Raw genomic sequence first — 26198 nt, 5'->3', positions numbered from 1 at the left:
AAAATAAAAATAAAACTGGTACTATTTTTTTTTTTTTCATATTAGTATCAGGTATGAAATAGTTTGAAAAAAATTATAAAAAAATAAAAAAAATAAAAAAGTTCACACTAAGGGTGGACTCAGTTTGGGAACCACGATTTTTTCATTCAACCGCAAACCGACTGAAAATTGGAGGTATTTTCATATTTGGGATTGATCCTGGCCCGACAAGGGCTAGTTAACCGTGACTCAGTCAGACCAATGAAGCGGTCAATGTCAACCAAAACCAACATCCACCAAAAATTGAACTTTTTTGGGTCTTTTTAATTGGGTCGTTTTGGGCCATGACTTCTTCGTTTTTTTTCTGGATTTTTCCAAGCTTAATTTGAAGCTTATTTTGAAGCGTTTTAAGCCCAAGCATTTTGCACCCAAAAATTAAACTTTCAATTTATAAGCAAGCATATATCATATAAGCAAGCATTAAACTTCAAATTTTGGCATTCAAATCTAATCCATTTGAGCAAACTTATAAGCAAGCATATAATTTATAACCAAACCAACCAAGCATTTGAAAAATAAGTTACAAGCCAAAAGCAAATAAAATGACAACCCAAATAAGCAAATTTAAACCCAAGTAAACAAAGTTACCATTTCACAATACAAAAGCAAATAAAGTTACAACCCAAAACAAAATGCAATGCAAATTTAATTAAAGTTACAAGCCAAAATAAGAAACACAAAACAAAACATAGGAGAATCACATGGTTGTAGGGAGTGGATTTGAAGGACTTGTTTGTGATTGTGATTGTGATGTAGAGGTAGAACCATGAAGAGTGCGGCCATCTACAAATAAAACAACACAAGTTTAGTATTTATAAAGAACATTAGAATGAAATGTGTTTGAGCAAATTTCCTCCTGGGATAATATATGATGTGGTTTTGGCCAAGGCCCCTCAAATGCCTACGTCAATAAAATGTGCTCAAGGAGATGCAGATTATGCTGAAAGGATGGAGTTTTCCTCTTCGGGGAGAGGAGGTGGTGCGGTGCGACCCGATTCGAAAATAAGGAATATTCCCGAATCATGGTGTGACATACCATAGTCATAAGAATAAAATCTTACAACCATGATATGATGAGAAATAGAGTCACAAATATTCCAAATTTACTTAACAACACAAAATCAGAGTCGCAATAGCTCGTAGTTAAATACACACTAAGCTTTTTATCAAATGGTTGACTACTTACAAATATTAATTACAAAAATCAACAACAAAAGCCTAATAGCTTGGTTGAAACCCGCTTCCTCAAACTTCGCCTTGAATCCTACATAATCTATTAGGGTATGAGCATTCTAATGCCTAGTAGAGTATCCTCAAACCCCTCAAGGTCAACCATCACAGTTAATCAAAGTGTCATGCATCAAACAACACAAGATATATAAGTTATGCAATCAGACCAAATAAATAAATTTGCATATGCAGTGATGCCATGAACTCACTCCCTTCTAATCCCACTAATTCATACCTTAGGGCAACAAGCCTGTATTTCCCACGCCATGCGTTTTACCACTGTGGCTCCGAATACCCTAAAATATGAACTAGCGCCTATTCATCCCTTAACCCATTGTTCTTTTATTTACGAATTTCTCAACTTTCACTATTCGTCCCTTAACCCATTGTCCCTGCTCCCATCACCTCAATATATTCAAGTCTTGCTCCCGTCACCTGAATATATTCTACATTTTTTTACTCAGATATATCTAAAACCTTCTCCCACCCCTTAGATATACCTCAAACGACACACACACCCCAAACACCACTGTATTTATGATGCATATGTAATGCAACGCAAACATCATTTATCTCTGTAGAATAATACCACAGATAATAACAATAATATTTCATATTTAATCACATGAATAATAATATTCACCCAACGTCAAATAATATCCACGAAGAAACATCAATAATAATATTCACATAACATCAAATAATATTTACCGAGCAAATCCACAATAATATTCATATTTATAGTACTATATATAAGCACCAAGATTAAAAGTGACATAGCCCAATCATTGGTACATCGGGAAACCCTACCTCAAGTCCAGCTAAATAAAGTACCAAATTTACCGTTCGGAAGTTCTCGGAGTTGTTGAATCTACACTTTTGATCCAATTCCTTAGAGATTTTTTCTTCTCTTCCTCCTATTCTCCCTTCTCTTCCTCACCCAAAATTTCATTTCCTTCATCTCCAATCTTATCTTAGTTTATGCAATTAATATCCTTAGCCTAGACTAGGTGACTCACCTCCAATAGATGAACAACTCATCCAAATTTGAGATTAAAATCAGATTTTTGAAGAGAATGTATAAGAGAAGGGGGGAAGAATGAAGGAAAGATGAAGGTTTGGCTTACACGTTGCCTTCTTCTTCTTTTCATTTTTTTTTATACTAAAAAATTTAAAACTCATAATTAAGGTTAAATAAATATATTTTATTATTATCTTTTTTAAAAAAAAATCTTTTTTTTTCCTAGGTGTTACATGCAGACGCTAGGAGAGAGAGAGAGAGAGAGAGAGAGAGAGAGAGAGAGATGTGACATGAGAGCCTTTTGTTTTTTCTAGGGTTTTTGGAATTACCCCATGTATGAGTTATGCTTGCCTTTATATAGAGTCTCCATCTTTGGTAGCGTTTGTGGAGAATAATTCCCATTAAGGAGATTTGGTGGAAATCAAATCTTTGATTTAGGGAGATATTCCTATCTTAAATAAGGATAATTGGCTAATTAAATAGGATTTAATTAGCACAATTATTTGACCTAAGGCATATTTCATTTTACACGTGTCACCTTTTGAATGGATGCCGAAAATATGTGATCCCACAAAATAAGCATAAAGAGAGGGCTCTTGACTTAAAAAATGTTATAACAAGCATGAACAACATGAAAATAAACTAATTACTCACAAGTTGTAACCTCTTCCACTTCCTTGTAGAATTCAATCTCATTATCCATGGGTTCCTTGTAAAACGAAAATTCTTATGCCCTAAGCCAAGCACAAGAACACACTAATGCTTCTACCATTTTAGGATGCAATGAGCTTTTAAAAAGATCCACAATTCTCTTGCCTAGGCTAAAAACATTTTCACTAGCAACAGTAGAACTAGGAATTGCAAGGAGATCCTTGGAAATTTGTGAAAGAACTGGATATCTTATTTGGTTTTCTTTTCACCAATTCAAGATATTGAATTTTTTGCTCATAGGGTTCTCAAAAGAATCCACCAAGTACTTATCTACTTTTTTTTTTTTTTTTTTGGATCAAGAAGAAGAATTTCATTGAACTTGCATCAAACTTACAAAAGAATCAATTGGCGAAACAGAGGGCTCAGAGTGGCCTCATTAAAACCTTGCCATATAAAATCCCCCAAGGGAGGAAAATCCGGTTAAGGAAAAAGAGTACCACAACACCTCCAAATAAACAACAGAGGAGAACAAAAGAGCCCCGTTAAACCTGCACCCTATCGCTCTCTAGTACCTGCTCCAGCCAAGGGGGAGCAATATCTTCCCAACAAAAATGTAGACCTTTCTTCAATCCAAACTGGGCCAGTGCATGAGCAGCCCCATTGCCATTGCGAGGTTGAAACACCACATCAACCACCCCACGATCCGCCATTAATCGTCTAATATCCTCCACCACATTACCCAAATTACTCCGCCACTCCAAAGCTCCCTTGAGCATCGCCACTGCTTCAGTTCTCTCGACTCAGTCTTCTATGCGAGGAACAGATTTCCCATGCAACATATCATTATGTGTCTGCCAGAGCTTCCAAACACAACAAACAAACCTCTCCACGTCGACCTGTGAGCAAGCTCTAATAACCGCATCAAATAAATATGCAAAAGAGTCTCCACTAATTTTAAAACACCCAGCAAACCCCGTACACCTCCAAAACTGCTTGCTGACCTTACAACTCCACAAAGCATGACATGCATCCTCATAATATTTGCCACATCTGAAGCAAACTTGGGACTGAACCACTTTCCTCTTATACAGATTAACAGCAGAGGGCAAGATGTCTGAGCACGCCCTCCACACCAGATTCTTAATCTTACTTGGCACCTCAAGCTTCCAGAGTTGCTTCCAAAAAGATTGTCTTGCCTAGGAATCTGAGCCACCAATATCAAAGTTCTCGTCGCATTGGGATAAAACCACCCGATATCCAATTTTAACTGAGTACTTACCAGATTTTTCAAAGTGCCAGTATTGGTTATCACCCAATTGTGCAACTGACCCTAGAGCTATGCTAGTTATGGTCTCTTTATCCTCCCCACAGAAGTGGTTTGTTAGCAAAGCCAAATCCCATGCTCCAGAATCAGTGATTAGATCAGCCACCTTAGCATTCCAATCCAATCATGTGTTCCATAATGGTTTAAAAGTACAGGGTTTAGGGATCCACTTGTCATGAAAAATCCTAATTGAATTCCCGTTCCCAACTTGCCAAACTAGCCCTTCCTCAACAACCTCCTGTCCCCACAAAATAGATCGCCATATCAAAGACGGAGAAGGACCCAAAGGGGCCCCCATGAAGTCTCCATGTGGAAAATATCGAGCCTTCAGGATCTTTGTCACCAGAGAGTTGGGTTTCTCCAAAATACGCCACACCTGTTTTGCTACCAAAGCTTTATTGAAAGCTTCAAAATTCTTAAAACCAAGGCCCCCCCATACATTTAGGTTGACATAGCTTTCGCCACCTCATCCAATGTATGCCTCGTTGATCAGATTTCCCCCACCAAAACTGGGCTATCATAGCCGATAATTCTTTGCGCAGAGTCTGCGGCAGTTGAAAAACTCCCATTGTATATGTAGGAAGAGCCTACCCAACTGCCTTGATTAATACTTCCTTTCTTGCCGCAGACAGGAGCTTCATGTTCCAATTATTTAGCTTGCGCCACAAGAGCTCCCGGACATGGTTAAACATTTGGGATCTATTTCGAGTAGCTAACGTGGGCAAACCGAGGTATCGTTCATGGCAAGCCACAATCCGCACTCCAAGCATCTCTGAAATCAATTGCTTCATTATGGGATTTGTCTTGGGACTGAAACACGCCACAGACTTGTCAAAATTTATTTTTTGGCCTGAAGCCCTTTCGTACAATATGAGAATATGAAGCAAATGTGCACAGTCAGATAAATGGGCATCACAAAAAAGCAAACTATCATAAGCAAAAAAGAGATGGGAAATAGTGGGGGCTCCACTAGCCACTGAAATTCCCTTGATTTGTTTCGTTTTGAGAGCACTGGAGAACAAGGCAGACAGCCCTTCCGCACATATTAAGAACAGATAAGGCGAGAGGGGGTCGCCTTGCCTAAGTCCTCTTGTTGGCACAACCATTCTCGTCATCGCCCCCCGAACCTGGATAGCATAGGTAACAGTAGACACACAACCCATGATCAGCTCCACCCATCAATCACTAAAACCCAACCTCCGAAGCATAGCTTCAAGGAAACCCCACTCCACTCTATCATAAGCTTTAGACATGTCCAATTTTAGGATCATCTTCTTCAGCCCACTACCTCCCCTACGTTTAACAGCATGAACACTTTCGAAGGCTGCAATAATGTTGTCAATAATGAGTCTTGCAGGAACAAAGGCACTCTGAAACTCCGAAATAATAAAAAGCATAATTTCCTCCTATTAACCAACGTTTTATACATGAGCTTGTAGAGCATCGTACACAAGTTGATTGGTCTAAACTCGGTGACCTTTGTCGGCCTATTAACCTTCGGTATTAAGGTGAGGAGAGTATGGTTTACAGCCTTGACACTAGCCCCTTCATTCGAAATATTCAAGCAAAAATTCACTACGTCATCCCCAACTGTCCCCCAATATTTTTGATAAAACAAAGCTGGCATGCCGTCCACCCCCGACAACTTGGTCGAAAGCATCTGTCCCAACGCAAATTCAACTTCAGCTCTTGAGAATGTTAAAGTGAGCCTACTATTTTGTTCTGTAGTAACCACATGCCTAATCTTCTTTGTAATTGTCTCAGTCTCATTCAAACCATTTGTCTAGAACAAGTCTTGAAAATAGTCACAAAAGATAGTGGAGATTTGTTTGGTGGACGTACACCAAACTCCACAATCATCAAAAATACCTTTGATCAGATTCTTTCGGCCCCGCATCTTGGCATGTTCATGAAAGAATTTAGTATTTTGATCCCCAAATTTCAACCAAGAAATCCTTGACCATTGTCGCCACAAAATCTCCTCTCTCTCCAGCACCACATCCATTTCCCGAGTTAGAGTCGCTTGTTACTGGGCCACTGTTGCTGTAAATGGTTACCGCTGCAACACATCCAATTTTCGCTGCAAATTTTTAATCTTACTGGGTATTCGCCCCACTTTCTCATTATTCCACCTGTGCAAAAATCCTTGACATGCTTTCAATCTGTTAACAGTTGTCCCTATACCAGACCTCCATGCTTGAGTAATAACTTCTTCACATCCTTCAACAGTAGTCCACATTTCCTCGAACAGAAACCGCTTACTCCTTCCCTCCCTCAATGGGGACTGTAGGTAGGTAAGAATAGGTAAGTGATAAGTTCAGAATTTCACACATTTGCATGCCTTCGTTACTTAGTAATTTTGTTTAGTTTCTCTTCATTTCGAGTCACTTACCGATGTTTGTGTGTTCTGTAGGTTAAGACAGCAAGAGATCACATTTGATACAATCCATGCATATTAAGGGATGATTGGCATGAGAGGAATACTAGCTTAAAGACAGACCCAATTTGGGCCACACTCCTGGTTTGACCAGTTTCGTAGGTCATCTTGCAAGCCTCATTTCAGCAACTTACACAACTCCGATGAGGAGACGTCCTTCATAGAAGTCGTTCCAATGGGTGTCTAGTATAACACCAAAGTTCAGTCCAATTGAACATATCTGGAGTCCTTATCTAGTCAAACATTGGACCATGCTCAGGAGGATTTTAATATGCAGCTGCCAGCTAATTAGCCTTGTGTTCCACACCTCCTTTGAGCCATGTGCCTCAACTCAGCTGTACCTGACTTTAGACCTGACATGTTGAGCAAATTAGGGAGGCATTTCAGCATTGGAAGTCTCAAGGAGCAAAACAAGGCATGCTTAATTATGGGGAAACATGTTTGCACAAATTAAGGAGCAGTTTCCAGGATTTCTGGTGGGCTGTCTACACCAGCTAAGGGGAGGAAGAATTGGCAGTCCATAAATGGAGAGTTGTAGCTCATTCAAGGGGGAGACACAGAGACATTCACTTCATCCATTACTCTCATACACACATTCAGATTCACCACAAAGAGAGAAGAGAGCTAGCTGCAAAGGAGGGAGAGCTTGGAGTTGTCTTGGGAACTACCTTGCTGCCACCAACTAGTTCTTCTATTCTCTTTATTCTATCTATGTATTTCTTATTTTCTGTATTCATAGTTATGTTTAACTAATCCATTTAGGTAGGTCTTAGGATGAAGCCCTAGTCATGAATATTCAATGTTATGGATGATTTCATAGTTAATTGATTTCCTTGCTTCCATTGCTAAGTTGTTAATCTCCAGTTTATTATGTGCTTGATGTATGTTTTCTTGGAGTAGCTAACTAGGATTTTATGCATCTAGCACAGGTTGGGAAGGGGTTTAGATTCACCAATTCTACTCTCCTTTCACAAGCAACACATGAATGGCCTAAGAATCATTCAAGGGGTTAATAACCATAGGTTGACTAGGACAGATACCATGTTCTAGGACTTGTGTGATTGTCATATTCTCAAGGAACTTAATGACTCTTGTATGCTTTATTCTAAGTAGATACCATGCTTAAGTTGCATATTAGAGATCACGTGTTGTGTAGATACCATGCACAATCACATGCCTTAGGAGAATCATGCATCCTGCACCTAGATACCATAGGCTTGCATGCGATAATCTATTGTTCATGAGCTTGAGTCAATTTCTATGCATTCATAACTTGGATAGGAAGACTAGTGGTAGATTCCAAGGCTCTAACACTTCTCAATCATTGTTTCACAACTTGTTGATTGCTGCCATTGTTACTTTCTAGCACTTCCATTTCATTCTCATGTTTTCATTTCAACAACAAAACCCCCCATTTCGAGTGCATGTGTGGTGCTAGGATTCTGTCCTAGACCTTGCCATTTGTTAGTTAGTTTGTTTCTTTGTCTTATGTTGTTCCAGTATTCTAAGTAGTTTAACTTGTAATCACGTTACCATTCTCCGTGGGATCGACCTCGTATTTACATAAGCTATACTATAAACAGTTTGAGCACTTGCGAGAATTGAAGTTGCTATTTTTAATAACTCATTTTAGTTGTTAGGAATATGCTCAACAAGTTTTTGGCGCTGTGCATGAACCGTTTATAGTATAGCTTATGTAAATACGAGGTCGATCCCACGGAGAATGGTAATGTGGTTACAAGTTAAACTACTTAGAATGCTGGAAAAACATAAAACAAAGAAACTAACTAACTAACAAATGGCAAGGTCTAGGACAGAATCCTAGCACCACACACGCACTCGAAATGGGGGGTTTTGTTGTTGAAATGAAAACATGAGAATGAAATGGAAGTGCTAGAAAGTAACAATGGCAGCAATCAACAAGTTGTGAAACAATGATTGAGAAGTGTTAGAGCCTTGGAATCTACCACTAGTCTTCCTATCCAAGTTATGAATGCATAGAAATTGACTCAAGCTCATGAACAATAGATTATCGCATGCAAGCCTATGGTATCTAGGTGCAGGATGCATGATTCTCCTAAGGCATGTGATTGTGCATGGTATCTACACAACACGTGATCTCTAATATGCAACTTAAGCATGGTATCTACTTAGAATAAAGCATACAAGAGTCATTAAGTTCCTTGAGAATATGATAATAACACAAGTCCTAGAGCATGGTATCTGTCCTAGTCAACCTATGGTTATTAACCCCTTGAATGATTCTTAGGCCATTCATGTGTTGCTTGTGAAAGGAGAGTAGAATTGGTGAATCTAAACCCCTTCCCAACCTATGCTAGATGCATAAAATCCTAGTTAGCTACTCCAAGAAAACATACATCAAGCACATAATAAATTGGAGATTAACAACTTAGCAATGGAAGAAAGGAAATCAATTAACTATGAAATCATCCATAACATTGAATATTCATGACTAGGGCTTCATCCTAAGCACTAACTAAATGGATTAGTTAAACATAACTATGAATACAGAAAATAAGAAATACATAGATAGAATAAAGAGAATAGAAGAACTAGTTGGTGGCAGCAAGGTAGCTCCCAAGACAACTCCAAGCTCTCCCTCCTTTGCAGCTAGCTTTCTTCTCTCTTTGTGGTGAATCTAAATGTGTGTATGAGAGTAATGGATGAAGTGAATGTCTCTGTGTCCCCCCCTTGAATGAGCTACAACTCTCCATTTATGGACTGCCAATTCGTCCTCCCCTTAGCTGGTGTAGACAGCCCACCAGAAATCCTGGAAACTGCTCCTTCATTTGTGCAAACATGTTTCCCCATAATTAAGCATGCCTTGTTTTGCTCCTTGAGACTTCCAATGCTGAAATGCCTCCCTAATTTGCTCAACATGTCAGGTCTAAAGTCAGGTACAGCTGAGTTGAGGCACATGGCTCAAAGGAGGTGTGGAACACAAGGCTCATTAGCTGGCAGCTGCATATTAAAATCCGCCTGAGCATGGTTCAGTGTTTGACAGGCTAAGGACTCCAGATAGGTTCAATTGGGCTGAAAGTTGGATATGTTATACTAGACACCCATTGGAACGACTTCTATGAAGGATGTCTCCTCATCTGAGTTGTGTAAGTTGCTGAAATGAGGCTTGCAAGATGACCTACGAAGCTGGACTGACAAGGTGTGTGACCCAAATTGGGTCTGTCTTTAAGCTTATATTCCTCTTGTGCCAATCAGCCCTTAACATGCATGGATTGTATCAAATGTGATCTCTTGCTGCCTTAACCTGCAAAACACACAGACATAGGTAAGTGACTCAAAATAAAGAGAAACTAAACAAAATTACTAAGTAACGAAGGCATGCAAATGTGTGAAATTATGAACTTATCAAATACCCCCAAACTTAGATTTTGCTAGTCCTCGAGCAAAACAAAATAAAACTACAACTTTGGAAGCAGCTAGCCTTTCAAACAATATCCTCAAAGAATCACCAAAGTATATGGTTCCAAAGAAACACAACAATCACAATCTAAGTTCCACGCATGATTCAAGAGTGTGCAAAGCTTACAATGACATCCTTAAGTGTAGTGTGTGAATGCCAAATCAGAACAACACTGGCAACTCAAATAAGTACATGCGCACACACTTAGAGCACAATCAAAAATTTCAAACCCCATAAGCTCGTTATCAAATCAGCTCTCCACAGTAATACCATACAATACCAAGGATCAAAAGGACTTTACAATGGTTGTAATGAGGCTTAGGGTAGTGGTTGAATGAAAGAGGGGATATGGATATATAACAACATCTTGAGCACAACTAAAGCATAGGTAAGAGCATGAGAGATTACTGAACTTTAAACAAGCAAGGAACACATACATGAGCAGATTTTCAACATAATTTCAGCACTTCAAATGTGTTTATTTGGCCTAATTTTGTGGCTCTTTACCCTAGATCACCATGATCTCTCCTTATAACACCCTAGGGTCGTGACTACATTGGCCACACTTCATTACCTCTTTTGATTAGTTACCAATACCCCCAAACTTATTTCTTTTCAACACTTGGGTTATGGCACTAATGATTCACTTTTGCTCCAAAAACCTTGCATTCTTTATGATTCTCTTTTGAAGATAGCTTTAATTGCTCAAAGAATAGGTAAAGATAAGAAACAGAGATTTATTATGGTAGGAATGGTTTCCACAAAGAAAGGCTTAACGTAGTCTCAAATGGGTTGACTAGGGATGAATACATGTAGAGGGATGGTTAGAAAGGCTCAAACGATTTAAACATGGCCTAAATCACTTCCTAAGCATTGTATGGCAACAGAATGTCTCAAGAGATATTCAAATAAGTTCTAGAGTACGAAACCAAGATCATGAGATAAGTAGAATTGCATAACGTCTCCAAGTAGCAAGAAATTGAACTAACTTGGCAAAGTGCTCAATAGGTGCAAGGATGGCATGCAAGACAGAGTTCACTCAGAATCACACAAAGACCTTAAGCAAAGATTATCGATTCCTGCAAAACCATATTAAAGTTAAATCCAAGTCTTATCATAGGTGTTTGAAAGGATGGCAAAGCAACTCACAAAGTCCTGCGTAAACACTCAAAATTTTTAAAATTTGACAATAAAACAACAATAAATAAATCCTTCCCCCCAAACTTAAATGAAACATTGTCCTCAATGGTTAGAGTGTAAGAACAAGCAATGCCTCATAAATGAAAGGAAAGAAGATAAGGAAAAGACATAACCAAATGTTAAAGTTTAGAAAACAACTCCCCTTTGAAGTGATTAGGATGCAAGCAAGCATTTTGCACGTTCTATCTCTCCTCATCACCTTGGGTTGCCTCCCAAGGAGCGCTAAGTTTCATGTCTTCAGCCGGACATCCAAACTTGCAATAGCGAATGGGGGGGTTTGGGCTCAATTGACACCTCATGCACTGCAAGATTGTTCACCAAGCTTGTTTTCTTTTTCCATCGTTTCCTTGCTGCTTTCCTTTTCCTTTTTTGATTATGAATAGAATCATAAAGAACTAGAGCAATGATTGGAGTATCTCCAAATTTGGGCAGCACCTTCTTGTGTGTAGGAATTGTAGCATTGAATATGTGGGCAGCCCCCTGCTCCTCCTTGTCCACTCCTTGCAGCAAGCATGCTTCTAGTGAATGTGAAAGACCATCAAATCTCTCTTTCCCTGGATCGCCCAATACTTCAATTTGAAAACAATCTTGAACATCATTTGGCAGATTCATGGCATCAAACACTTTGAAAGCAACAGTTTCCCCATTAACGGTCATGGTGAGAGTGCCTTGTGCTACATCGATCTTGGTCTTAGCAGTAGCCATGAAGGGTCGGCTAAAGATAAGGGGCAATTCATTGTCAGGAATTGGTGCTTCTTCCATCTCCAAGACTAAGAAATCAGCTAGCAAGATTAACCTTCTACTTTGACCAACACATCTTCCAGAATCCCCTTAGGATATCAAATAGTTCTATCTGCCAATTGAATGCTCACAGATGTGGCTTGCAACTCACCTAGGTTAAGTTTCTCATAAACATGATATGGCATAAGGTTAATGGCACAGATGTGGCTTGCAACTCACCTAGGTTAAGTTTCTCATAAACATGATATGGCATAAGGTTAATGGATGCACCGAGATCAAGCAAAGCTTTTTGAATCTTGAAATCACCAACAATGCAAGGTATAGAAAACGAACCTAGATCCTTTAGCTTTGGAGGTAGCTTTCTTTGTAACACTGCACTTACCTCTTCACTCAATACAACCTGTTCATGCTCTTTGAATCTCCTCTTGTTAGTGCAAAGATTCTTCAAAAAATTTGCATACTTTGGAATCTGAGCAATGGCATTGAGCAGTGGGATGTTGATTTGCACCTTCTTGAATGTTTCCATTATCTCATCCAAGCCTTGATCTTTCTTTGACTTTGATAATCTGCTGGGAAAGGGTGCAATAGGCCTAAAAGCTTTAGTTGAAATTGGAACTTGATTAGCATTAGATGATACCTTAGGGCCTGTGCTCCTTCCACAAGGATTAAGGGCTGTTTGGTGGAACCTGTGGGCTGCCCTTGTGGTGGCTGAATAATCTCCACATTTTCTCCATCTTCTTGCTCTTCATTGACATCTCCAACCTTATTATCAACTTGTTTACCACTTCTCAAGATGTGCACTGCTTTAACTTGCTCATGATGCCTTGGATTCACCTCCGTTTGGCTCGGAAAAGTTCTGGATGCTCTGTTACTCAAGGAGGATGCAATCTGCCCAACTTGCACTTCTAGTTTGTTCATTGCATTTTGAATATTCTGGTTGGTTTGCATTTGTTGCCCCATGAACTTCTTGAACATGTCTTGCAATTCTCCCATTTGATCACCCCTTCGCTCTTGCACTTGTTGGGGAGCTTGCTGGAATTGCCTTTGTTGTGTTTGGAATCCTGGGGGAGGTCCTTGAGATTGTTTCACATTTGAATTATTGCTCCACCTGAAATTAGGATGATTTCTCCACTTCGGATTGTATGTGTTTTAGTAAGGATCATTATTAGGATTCCTTCCTTGAAGGGCATTTGTTTGTTCTAGCATGTGCTCCGCAAAAGATTGGTCTTGAACTTCCACTTTGCTTCCTAGAGGGCCAGTCACTGCCTGTTGAAGCAAAGAACACATAACATCAAGTTTTGCAGCAATCTCATTATTAGTACTTACCTCAGAGACCACAGCTTTCATAGGAGCTCCTCTTCCTTTATTATAGCTCCATTGTTGAGAGTTAGCACTCAAAGATTCAAAGAGAGTAAAATCCTCATCTGCTGTTTTGTTCATCAGTCCTTCCCCACTTGTTGCATCTACCATCATCCTTTAGGAATCAAGCAAACCTTCATAGAAAGATTGCATTTGCATCCAACTCTCTATGTTGTGGTGTGGGCAAGAACTCATCATCTCCTTGTACCTCTGCCAGCATTCATGAAAAGCCTCATCTTAGGTGATAAGTAATTGCTTCAGGGAAAGCCAACCTCAACTCTCCGTTTGCCACAATCCGATCCAGACGAAGTTGGACATTAGCCACTCCATGCCACCTATTAGACCAAGTGAATTTCACTACAGGAAAACAGGCCTTCTGTGACCACATTTTACTTGGCCCTGAAAATTCCATCACATTTGACTTGTATAAGTGAGAAAATTTTGAAAGTCGTCACCTAAACGTCTTGAAGAGATGTAACAAAATTTTCGCTCCATGTTCGTCACGTTATAATTTTGGTGTCGTCACAAATTAAATAGCGGGAAATCTTGGCGCCCAATTTTTTTACTAAATGTGACGAATAATGCACATTCGTCACAGACCATGAAAGTGAGGCCCGAAAATTTTATTGGGTGAAGATTGGCAGCGTCACTTATGGCCCAAAAGAAAAAGAAAGAAAAGCTAAAGCTTCAGTCACTTGCTCATCAAAAAAAAAAAAAGCTTCAGTCCCTTCATCGTCATCACTAGCTGCCCTCTCATCCACAAACCACCGGCGACGACGACCACTCCTCCTCTCTCTCTCACTCTCTCTCTCTCTCTCTCTCTGTGTCTCCCCCTTCGGGTGACCCATTGTCTCCCACATTCAATCACCAACAAATTCTCATTTCAATCTATTCCCTCGATAATGACCACAGCTAATTAAGTCCTCCTTCCACTTGTAATCTCTCATCCCCTTGACCCCCACTCTAAAAAACCCACAGGTAAATAGAACTTTCTACATTGATTGTTAAATTGTTGATTGTTATTTCCCTGTTCAATATCTATTCGTTGGCTTTTTCTGTATATTTGAGGTAAAATAGAAATTTCTTCTGGGTGTTGCAGTGCTCTTGGTCAATTTTGCTAGTTTTCGTTCTGTTCGAGGTAAGTTTCTTTTACTTTCTGGTTTGTGTTGTTTTGATTCATGCTTTAATTTGTAATCTGAACATGGCCAAATATGAGAAATTGTATTTTGACAATTTGATTATAACTTATTTTGACAATAACTTGTAGGTTTTGGTCTTTTTGTGTTCCAAATCATCCTATACCCATTTGTAGAAAGGCTTCTTGGTCCTCTCGCATTGGAGGGGTAAGTTTTCAGCTCCTGCTCCCTTTGCATTGTTGTAGCTTCTGCATTTTTTTTTTCATGATAAATGTGTTTTGATGTAATGCCTACTGACCTATACTGTTCTTTACCTTTGTGGTTCTTTTTTTTTTCTAGCACATGATTCCCATATGCAGACATGACTTTATATCTCATTTCAACTAACACACTTGTATGCATCCTTGCGTTACAAAGACTTGGTGAACTAATATTCCACCATCATCTTGATACAAATCTCATTAACAACAAAACCAAACTACAAGTCTGTCATCTTAACTGAAAAAAGTAAAAAGAAAATGACTATATCTGCTCCACAGCAGCTCACCGATTTGATAAAATAGGGGACCAATATGAATTGTCCTGATTATATTGTTAGTGACCAATTTCTCATCTTGACAATTGATTGAATTAATTCTACAATTGACTAGGACTTTTGTCATTTGTATTTTGACAATTTGACTTTTCTATGAATTTGGGCAAATTTTTTTTCAGTACTTCATACTCTTATGTTCAATGACAGTGGTGTAGATTTTGGCTTATATATCTCAAGTATTCAATTTGATATTTGATAATGTGGTCATATTCAATTGGTTGTTGCCCTGGACTTTGCATTCACCATTTTTTGAATTAATTCTCTGTTTTTCTACTTAGAGAAATTAATAGTTAAGTTTATTAAAGTTCCATTTCAGATTTAATAATTTTGCTCCTTTCTTTCTTTTCTTAATTATAAACTTTCCCATGAAACAAATATATTTTCTGATACAAAAAATACCAAAAAAAAAAAAAAAAAGTTTGAAGCTTTGTTTTAAACCCAAAGGCAGAGAGACAGAGAGTTCATATATCTCTTTCCTCAACATCATCTACAGTTAGTCATAGGGTAATGCCATTCTAGCTTAAGCTGTCTCATGATTAAGTTTGAGGATTAACTAATGGCAATCGAGATTAAATTATCTTTGATATCCCCTGGTGTTCACTGCTTACCAATTACATTGTTTCTTTCGAATAAAATGATGTTTTTCTACACAACATGTCATTACTACCCCCGTGTGTCACAACCCATGATAGGCTTGACTCACTCTAGGCAGATTACAAAGTAGCCCAACTCCATTTTCCCTTTTGAAACAGATTTATAGCTGTGCCTTATAATGGTTAAAACTCAATTTTCTTTAAACATACACTTCTATTCCAGTTGCGTGCTTTTAGCTTAATTGTCTACATTCAGTCACCATTTTTTTTTCTGTCATCTACTAACCTATTTGGACTCAAACATGAAATAGAAATAGAAAAGGAAAGGAGATGAAACAACCAAATCATATTCTAGCAATCACTATCAACAGACTTTCTATTTGTTTTGATGATGGTGATTTTGTCTCTTTGAATTTACATTTTGACTATGAATTGCAGAATACAATTTTGAATTTACCTTGGTGGCCTCGGGAACCCCTTGCACTGTGATCAAGGTTGACTTTTTACACAATCTACTGGTGGAACTCATGACGACGACGACGATGAATTGCAACTTGGCAATTATGATAATAGTGTAACAAGTGAAGGATATAGTGATTTAGATTGATGTTTTTGGTGAGCTTTTAGAGTAATAATGTTATGAATGTTATGTTTATTAGCACTGGGTATGCTTTTATTATAATATTATATCTGATATTAATTTTGTTCTAACTCTTATCATTTCATTTTATAGATGACAACTCCTGGGCAGCGAGGAAAGAGGGTGAAGAGAGTTAAGAGGTTGAGGGATCGCACACCTCCTCCTCCAGGTGATGCACATGCATCACCACCACACCACTACCACCACCACCACCCCCACAGCCACCACCTGAAGAACCAGCATCTAGTAGCGCAGGTTATCTATTTTCTCTTTTTATTTATAATTTGGTTATTCTTACATTTTGAACCAATTCATAATAATGTTACATTTGTTTTTGGCTATACAGAGAGTTCCTATGACTTCTCTGGAAAAAAGCATAAGCGTGGTAAGTCATGTGGGAAAGGCCTTCATGATATTTTGGAGGCCAATGATGGAAAGAAAATGCCAGTTATCTTTGACTTGAAACACCAAGTCCCCAGTGATGATAAAGTGGGAGCTTTATTCAGTTCCGAGATAGGGAACATTGTTCGGACTAGTACACCAGTATGCCACTTGGGATGGAAGAAGGTTTCAACTGATGATAAGGGGAAAATGCGGGACTCATTGACAGTGAGTTGAATATTCAACTAATATTTATGTATTGGCAATGCAACTAATATTCCATTGTCAAACTTGGTTATTCCTTGTTAAAAAATGATAAAGAAAACTGAAAATCTAATTATACTTCTACAAGATAATTCTAAATAAAAATTCCATTATAGTGGTATTTTCTTCTAAGGAAAATTGAAAACTGTTACTGTTGCACTTGTTTCTAAATGAAACACAATGCTGCATTCGAAATTAAACTAGAATATTCTTCCCTTCAATTGTTCTGCTCCATTATGTTGAGATACATATGAAAAACAGCTCGAAAACTAATGCATGGGATCAATCAAGTAATTTTAGTAATTATTGCTATGAGTTTCAAAGAAATGATTGCTTGGGAAATTCGAGATATCATACTTTTACAGAGATATAAAAAGGTTTTTACACTAATTTTTATGCATGTTTGATATAGGTATTGTTTGAGGTGGACTTATCACATCCGACCAGCACCAGCTCAGCACCAGCTCATGTCCAGACCAGCACCAGCTCTAGAGGTAGTAATGGTGTCCATTCTGATGATGACTATTATGATGACCTAGCAAACCAGAATCTTGATGAGAACTGATTTAGGGATTATATCCATATGGAACATACACTTGCTCTCTAGACTTACTTTTGGTTGTACAAAGTCTAGAATTAGTTTGGGATCTTTATTTTGGAACACACTTACTCTCTAGACTTACTTTTGGTTGTACAAAGTCTAGAATTAGTTTGAGATCTTTATTTTGGAACACAGTTGCTCTACACTTACTTTTGGTTGTACAAAGTCTAGAATTAGTTTGGGATCTTTATTTTGGAACACACTTGCTCTAGACTTACTTTTGGTTGTACAAAGTCTAGACTTAGTTTGGGATCTTTATTTTGGAACATACAATGTAATTACCTACTTTTATTAATGGAAATGCGATTATCTATTTTTATATTATACATTGAAAAAGATGAGAACAGAGAATTGTGATTGGATTTGCACATATTATTCATAATTAGGTACCTTGGTATGGAACATGTGTGATACAGACCTCATCACAATCTGAAGAAATATGTGAGGCCAACATCGTCACAGATAAAAAGACATTTTATGTATACATCGTCACATACTACAAAATTATGTGACGTGTGCATCGTCACACATTAAAAAAATATGTGATGCGTGCGTCATCACACATTACATAAATATGTGACGCCTAAAGGGTCATGTATTATATAGGAAGGAGCATTTTATACCCAGTTTAGGAGAGGAATTACTTCTCACAGATGCCGCTAAACCGTGACCCAAATCACGCATCACTAATAGCTGTAGGAAGTGACAAACGGACGGCCACATAATCAAACGTATAGTGACGCGGTATGTGTCACAGATATCGGGTATATGTGACGAAGGAAGAAAGCGTCACGTGGGAGAATCGGTGACGGGGTATAGGTGACGAAAGCTGTGACGTTAAAATTGCGTCACATATACTCAACTGTGACGAAATTCCATGTTTCAGTGACGACTACCCCTCCTCACAAAAGGCATGTTTTCTTGTAGTGTTTTTAGCCTTGAAATCCAAGAGATGACAAACCATAGTCGTCGAGTGCTTCCCTAAACTCCCTCATTTGCGAAAATGGTCGGAAACGGGGACCAGAGTACTCATGTGCTGCTATAATCTCATTAAAATCACCTCCTACCAACCAAGGCCCAGTTACTGACCCTACAATCCGATGCAGCAGGTCCCAAGAGTGACGTTGAAGCCTTGTTTCTGGATTACCATAGAACCCCGTAAACCTGATTGACTCTGTAGCCAAACCATTCACCATTGCATCAATATGCCCTAGGGAATACGAAATGATATTTACATCCACCCCCTGCTGCCAAAAGAGAGCTAATCCTTCTGACTTTCCATCTCAACTCACGCTAAAACACCCCACCACCCCTAATTTCCGTTGAATAACTTCCATCTAGCGCACTGTCTGTTTAGTTTCCGCTAAAAAAACAATACGGGGCTTTTTATCTCTAAGGAGAAATCTTAAAGCACGGAATGTTCGTCGATTTCCCAACCCACAAACATTCCAACATAGTATCGTCATTTCTCGTGATGGGCCCTATTTTCGGGACCTATCACGGTTTTATCAGCTTTGGTAATTCGACCTTCAAAATATCTTGCTCCATCAATGATTGACTCAACACTTCTTCTCGAGATATTACCCTTCGGGGAGTTAGCTTGAGGTCTTGTACCCCCCACTCGAAGAACATGACTTTGACCTGCTACACCTTGCCCCACCTGTTGCGAAGCCTTATTCACACTCAAACCTTTATTGGTATCTCCCAGCACCACTTGTTTCCCCTTATCTATTGTACCGAGCCTAGTGGCACCTTGAGTCTCTCTTGCTAAAACACCATCAACCGGCACCCGCTCCACACTGTTATTTTCCATGCCCCCAGTTTCCTTCAATGGGTTTACATCACTAAGCTGCTGTCCTGTAGACACTCTTCTCCTTTTAAATAAGCTCACCAAGGGCATATCCAACCCACTATCCGCATCCATTGCCACCCCACTCAAGCCATGCTCACTAAAAGCCTCCTCAAAAGATCTAACCGTCCCTAAAATCTTTGGATTAGTAGTCTTACCAAGATCACCGCGCTCTAGAACAACATCCATCAACCCAGAACTTTTCCCAATTAGACTGTTCTCCGCCTTAATACAGTAGACCTCCTTCATAACTGTTTTCCTTCTTCCATACTGTTCATACACGATGGCCCCTTATTGTTTTAAACTGCAGGAGGAGCCCACATGATCAAGTGTGCCACAAAAAAGACAAAAAAAGGGAATCCTCTCGTACTCTATCTCATATTGTTTGGCCGGTTCATCCAGCGCAATTCTGAGTGTAACACACCGTTTCAAAGGCTCAGTAACATTAAGTCCCACTCTGATACGTAAAAAACTCCCCAGGCAATCCCTATTCAAACCTCGATCCACCATGACAAAATTCCCAAGATACTTCCCAATCCATTCCCCCATCGCTGGCGTTAAGAAAATAGGAGGAATACGTCGGACTCGCACCCAGAAATTCTGAGTATCCAAAGGGACCGACACAGGGTTGTTTGGGCTTAAATTTGGCACGCCCAGTTCAAAAGCAAAGGCCCACGTCATCTCTTCTAAAGTCGCTTATTTGGGCCCAAAATTGGCACCCTCAATCCATCAAACGCGCCCAGCCCGTTAACAAGTAAACAGGCCAAAACAATGAACTCGGCCCAAAACGTCGAAGGCCTGGAAACAGTGGAAATCAGAAAAGAGACTTGGGCCTCGGAAGAACTAGAATTGGGCTCAGAGCAAACTAAACCCAACTGGTCTTTTAAACAGTCCCACGTGATCCCTGACTTAGAAAAGTCAACAAAATCGGCTGAAATAAAAGATTGGACAAGGGCAGGTATAAAAGAAGAACGTCTCTGAAAAAACTCAGTTGCCAGGAGATCAAATCCCGTTTTAATTATTCAAAAGATATTTCCTGTTCCAGAGAAAACACCATTTTCAAGGGATAAGCAGACTCTGCCTCTGTGAAAAGGGGATAAGCGGGAAACAGGGAGCTGTTCAAAAACTGAGAACTTACTATCTCAAACTTTCAGACTCTCAGAAAGCAGTTGAAATGGAAGAAGGGCATGGCACCCCATCAAAAGAAAACAGAGAAGTAGTCATTTCAGGAACTGATCGTTGAGTGTTTACTTTCCAGAAAATGGATGGAACCCCTGTTTATTTCAATTAAAAATTAAAAAAAGATCTTTTTACCTGCCGCCCACTCTCAAAGAACATTTCTTATATATACAAGAGAGGGTGAACAGAAAGAAAGGACAATCAATCAACACAACCAAAAAACCCAGTCAAAGGACAAACACTCAAATGATCACTTGATCACAAAAACTCCAAACTAAGTCCAGCAGACCTAGAGTTTGAAGCACTTCAATTCCAAATCTTCTCAACAAGCTTGCAGAATCATCATGTTTTCTCCCAGCAAAGACAGTTAGAATACTGTTTCGGATTTGAACCTCAGTTCACAAATCAACAATAATGAGATTTATCTCGTTACAAATTTGGTTCAGCAAAAGCCAAGACAAGCAGAGTTTGAGTTTTCTCAAAACGAAAACCTCAACAAATTTATGGAGAGCCCTGACTAAGCAGCACAGGTACCACGGTACACCTCCAGCTCAAGTCCAGCCACTTCTGTCCCTTTCAAACTGGAGAAGTCCCATTTCTGTCCATCCAAAAGCCTCCCAGGGTTTTAAATGAATTAAAGCTCTGCCAAAATCAAGCTTTGGTATCGATTTGCAGCCGAAGTCCAACAGTTGAAGTTGTTTAACATCCAGTCTAGTCCAGAACAGAGGCAACTACCCAGCCAGAAATGGAAGTACAGCCCTCCTTTTGTCTTTGTATAGTTAGTTTTCCCTTTTTGAGTCTTGAAAAGGAGAGTTCTGCCTGGAATTAGTTCAGTATGTTATCAGTTATTCTGGCCAGAACTACCGGTTTTATATTGAGGAAAATTGTAAAGTCCTTACCAGTCTAAGGCATAGAAAAGAACTTACTTGGGAGATATTCCTCACCCAAATTCACAATCGTTTGTTCAAAGTCAATAGCTTGGGGCGCAAGTTATTTTTACTCTCGAGTCTGTTAGATTTAAAAAAATTGCTAACGGTGGCACGCTCAACACATAAAGAAAGTTAATTTATTGACCAAACAATGGTCTTTGAATTAATGGGGAACTTTACCCTATCATTACCGGAAACAAATCTAAACGGGTAAACACATATGACTTTATTGAGAGTCCCAAAAACACCTTTAGGTCATGTTTTATGAGATAACTATATAGTGCTCAGGATACCACTTGAAGGAAATGTTCTATATTTTGAAAAAAATTATTAAGCCATAACCTAGATTAACCTTCTCCCTTTTGGTTTTCAAGAAGAAGCCTCACAAATGTGAGACCTCTAAGTTCACCACACCAAGGAAGTGATGGATGAGATGAGTGAATCCTTGAGAGGAGTTGATGCTAGTGAACTCTCTCAAAGGTGCCCGACCTTGGCTATGGAGGAGGAGAGCTTGATGGTTCTTTTCCTCTTCACACAAATAGCACAAAATCCTAACTCTTCTAAAGATGCAAAGTTTGTGTATATATAGCCCCACAAGAAGGAGACCTAAGTCTCCCTCTAGGTAAAACCTGCCCTAGGGTCTCTATTAGGCCTCTTGGGCTTATGTGGTCATCCTACTATGCCCACATATCTTAACTAGTCCAATGGGCCTTGAATCCGATTTTATAGTTTACGCTCAAACTACCCTTTTCCCGCATTCTCTTAATTAATTTAATTTCTATTAAATTAATAAGTTAATTCATCTTTACAGTCTTTAAGAATTTTACATGAAACTACACCGTCATATTCTCCTGTATCTAATGGCGTAGTAGAAAGAAAAAACCAAAATTACACTGATTTGCAAAGGTTGTAATAATTAATGTAGGTGCTCCTTCTGATCTTTGGGGTGAAGCAGTTTTAACTGCTTGATTTGTGTTGAATATGGTGCAATATAAGAAAACCAAAATTACACCTTTTGAGGTGTGGAAGGGCTATAAGCCTGTGGTGAAATTATTGCAAGCGCACAATTCGCACAAGTAATATAGAAATAAGTAGAGTGTCGTTCCCACGAAGACTGTAATTTCCTATTAACTACCAATTATGATTAATTCAAAAGTTTATTTGAACAGTTGATTAAGAAGATTGATTGATTTAAGTAAACTAATTGATTAAGAAGATTGATTGATTTAAGTAAACTAAAACAATTATGAAAAATAGCAATTTAATTAATGATGGAAAATCAAGTTGATGAGACACTAGAGCATCCAATTTCACCATAACCAATTCCACTTAATTAACCCTAATTACTATCCATGTTGACAGTTGGTTTCTCCTAATTCATTCAATATCCCCTCTCGGGCTCAACCAAAAGTATTCTTAATTAACAACCTATTCTCTCTCGAGCAAGGGATTTAGAAAACCAAGAACCCATTAAGTTCTATGAGAACCTACAGGAAAACTGCATGAGTCATGTTAGTCCCTCTCGGGCACTCATTCAAGTCATGGTATTTGTTACAAGAAGCAAACACCAAACATCTCCTCTTGGTCTCCGCTTGGATCATCAATTAAATAATAGCTAGATCTTTAAATCATTAAGAACAGTAACAAATACTCAACATGAGATAATAATAAGAAATTAATATAACTATAAAAATTAAGTATTCATGGTTAGGCTACATCGTAGCCCTAGAAAGGAAAATTAGTTCATGACAAAAGAAAAGATAAACAAGAGAATTGTTGTCATAAAATCGATTTGGCCGAGGGACTTGATCTTCGGAATCTCCACAAGAACACCTTCGAAAGCTCCTCAAGTAGAGCAGCAGCAAATTCTTGGCTGTCTCTGATGTTTCTCTGGGTGAATGAAAGTTGTATATGGGAAGATATGGTGGAAAAGATGACGGTCAAGAACCCCCGGCTTTTAGGTTAAAGGTTTATATTTATAGGCCACGGGAATCCTTTAAAAATAAGGAAGATAATATTTATTTAGAAAGGAAAGGAAAAAATAGGAATATTAGAAAAACCAAATCCTATTCTCAAAAGGAAATAACATGCGGCTTCAATTGAAAGAAGGAGCTTTGGGTTTTAAAGGAAAAATAGGAAAGAATGCTCAATGGTCCAGCCGATATCCACGCTTTGCTCCAAAAGTAGCTGATGATGGCAGCTCAATCAAAAAGGTAACCAGCAATTGTTTCACAATTGCAAAGCCAATCAGCTTTTAATGATGACAATAATGAATTCTCATGCATGTTGCTTTCTTTCCTTCCAGACCATCTGTTAATTTTGACATCTAACGTCTCAGCAATTGCTTAGAAGATGCGACCCACCATTTCTACAATATCAGCGATCAACGTTGGGTTCTTCTTCATGAGAAAGGCAACAATGTGATGGTAAGCTTCTCTAGCTCAATCTTTCTGGCGCTGGTCACTAAGACCAGTTGTGGATATAAATTGACACTTGCACAGATGCACTCCAGGTGTTTGATGAAATGGCACTCCAGGTGTTTGATGAAATGACAGAGTGAGTTCTTGAGATTTTGTTGAGATGATAATTCCACCCATTTTGATCCCCTTAAGCTTCCAAAATTATAGTTTTTGCTCCAAAGCCTTGCTAAGTATGATTTCCTACAAAATCTTCACCAAGCACATTAAACTAACCAATTTCACACGAAAACAATGCAAATAGAGATAGATTATATATGCAAAATATGAATCTATCAAAGTCGAACTTGGGATATTTTAAAGTATGGGGTTGTTAGCCTTTGTAAGATTAACTGACCCTATAAGGCCTAAATTGGGTGCTAAAGCTATTACTTGTGTGTTTTCTTGGATATCCTTTAAATTTTACAACCTATAGATTTCTTGATACGGAAAATAATGTTATTATTGAATCAGGTGATGTTATTTTTTTCCTGAAAGAAAATTTTCCTTTTAAATCTAAAAATAGTGGGGGTCAAACAAAATATTTTATCTGAGCCTAGTTTGTCTGTTCCTAGTTTACAAGTTGAAGAAAATATTGGGATTGAACCAAGAAGGAGTAAACAAGCTAGAGTTCAAAATGATTTTGGCTCATAATTTGTTTTTTAATGTTGGTGAAAATCCACTTCCTTACGAAACGCTTTGTCATCACAAGATGTAAATTTTTGGAAAGATGATGTGAATTAGTCCTGTGTTTCGGCCGGATCAGATTAGAAATGACCATTCCAATTCCAATCCAAAACCTTTCGGAATCCAATATTTACTTTCGATTCCGAAATTTTTTGAAATTTTCGGAATTTTCCAATTCCCAAGTTTTGAACTCTTCAGAACTTTTAAAGACCTTAACTCACAAATAAATATTTAGAGATTTAAATGCCAAACTAGGCATATTTAAAAAAATCTCACTTAATATTTATTTAGAAGCCCAAGTATGACTTTAAGAAGTAACCCAACTACACCTGTAGATAAAGTAGTTGGGGGTGAAGCTATTTATAAAAGAAAAAAACGGAAGGTTTTCTTTTTTGTCGATGTGGGACTGCTGCAACTACCTAGTACGGTCTCTTCTCTGGCTTGAATCTCAGTGTTGGCTTCTAGAGCAGGAAGTCCCATGCTATCACGTGGGCGAGATTTCTTCACACCATATGCATTAGCTTTCCTAGCAGCTCTCAATCTGAGATTGACTCAACTTCAAGAGCTCTCCCTTGGCACCTCTTTAGAGTCAATCCACACAATCTAAAGAAAACTACATACTTTTGACTGGGTATATAGTTTTCAGCATCATTGAAGAGGAGGCCATTGTCAACCCAAATCAATTGAATTTCCGAGGAAACTTATCCCCCAAATTATTCAAACTTTTTTCAAGGATGATTTTCAAACTTTTTTCAAGGATGATTGATAATGGTTGGTCAGTCATTTTTATCTCAATAAATTCATAAGGAAAAAAAAAAAGGGAAAGCAAACATCTTTGAAGGTGCAACAAAATGGTACTGAATGCTTGTTCTCTTTCACTTTTCGTACTTCTGATTTAGAGCCTCTTTTTCGTAGGATTGAGGACTCTACGCCTTAATTTTTATTTTGTTACGAAAATATATAATGGAAGATGAAAAATTGAGTTTTGGTATTTGGTTGACAAATAATAGTATAATTCAATTGAGTGGTTAAATGATATCGGATTCAATTGATTTTTTTTGTAGAGATGATCTTTTTGAATAAATATCTACAAAATAGACGATTTGGGTTAGTAAAATACAATATGGAGTGGGCCATATAAGAGTGTCCCTTATTTGAGTGTCTATATATATATATATATATATATACAACAATCTATACTATTCGTTCATTCTCAATCAAAGTAGTTTGTGCTTACAAGTTATATGTGTAAAGAGAGTTAAATTTGCATTCAATTTGTTAGTCTTGCTCTAGACAACTGGAATACTATAATTGTCAAGCTCAATGAATATATTTATCTTGTATGTAGTGTTTCATGTATAAAATAATTTTATAATTAAAAATTTAAATGAAGATAGTTTAAAATTTTTTAAAATATATACATACATACGTATAATGCAAAATG

The 26198-nt window shown here is 38.2% G+C and overlaps 2 long non-coding RNA genes across 5 annotated transcripts; both read left to right on the top strand.

The window, feature by feature from the left end:
- Positions 1 to 14711: 14711 nt before the first annotated feature.
- LOC148294793 (uncharacterized) lies at positions 14712 to 17953 on the top strand. 2 transcript variants are annotated; one of them, XR_015835492.1, is made up of 5 exons: positions 14712 to 14787; positions 16207 to 16349; positions 16502 to 16663; positions 16755 to 17017; positions 17466 to 17953. It is a non-coding gene; the product is annotated as an uncharacterized LOC148294793 (long non-coding RNA). The 2 variants fall into 2 exon arrangements; XR_015835491.1 differs by having other exon boundaries at positions 16207 to 16383.
- A 5624-nt stretch (positions 17954 to 23577) lies between these two features.
- LOC110756519 (uncharacterized) lies at positions 23578 to 25935 on the top strand. 3 transcript variants are annotated; one of them, XR_015835114.1, is made up of 3 exons: positions 23657 to 23824; positions 23917 to 24037; positions 24113 to 25935. It is a non-coding gene; the product is annotated as an uncharacterized LOC110756519 (long non-coding RNA). The 3 variants fall into 3 exon arrangements; XR_015835115.1 differs by having other exon boundaries at positions 23659 to 23824; positions 24124 to 25935; XR_002526692.2 differs by having other exon boundaries at positions 23578 to 23824; positions 23917 to 25935.
- The last annotated feature ends 263 nt before the right edge of the window (positions 25936 to 26198 follow it).

The sequence above is a fragment of the Prunus avium genome, chromosome 4, assembly GCF_965620075.1.
Source record: "Prunus avium chromosome 4, drPruAviu1.hap1.1, whole genome shotgun sequence".
Classification (NCBI taxonomy): Eukaryota; Viridiplantae; Streptophyta; class Magnoliopsida; order Rosales; family Rosaceae; genus Prunus; species Prunus avium.
The sequence above is the reverse complement of the archived record's forward strand: the minus strand, read 5'-3'. Positions and strand labels throughout refer to the sequence as shown.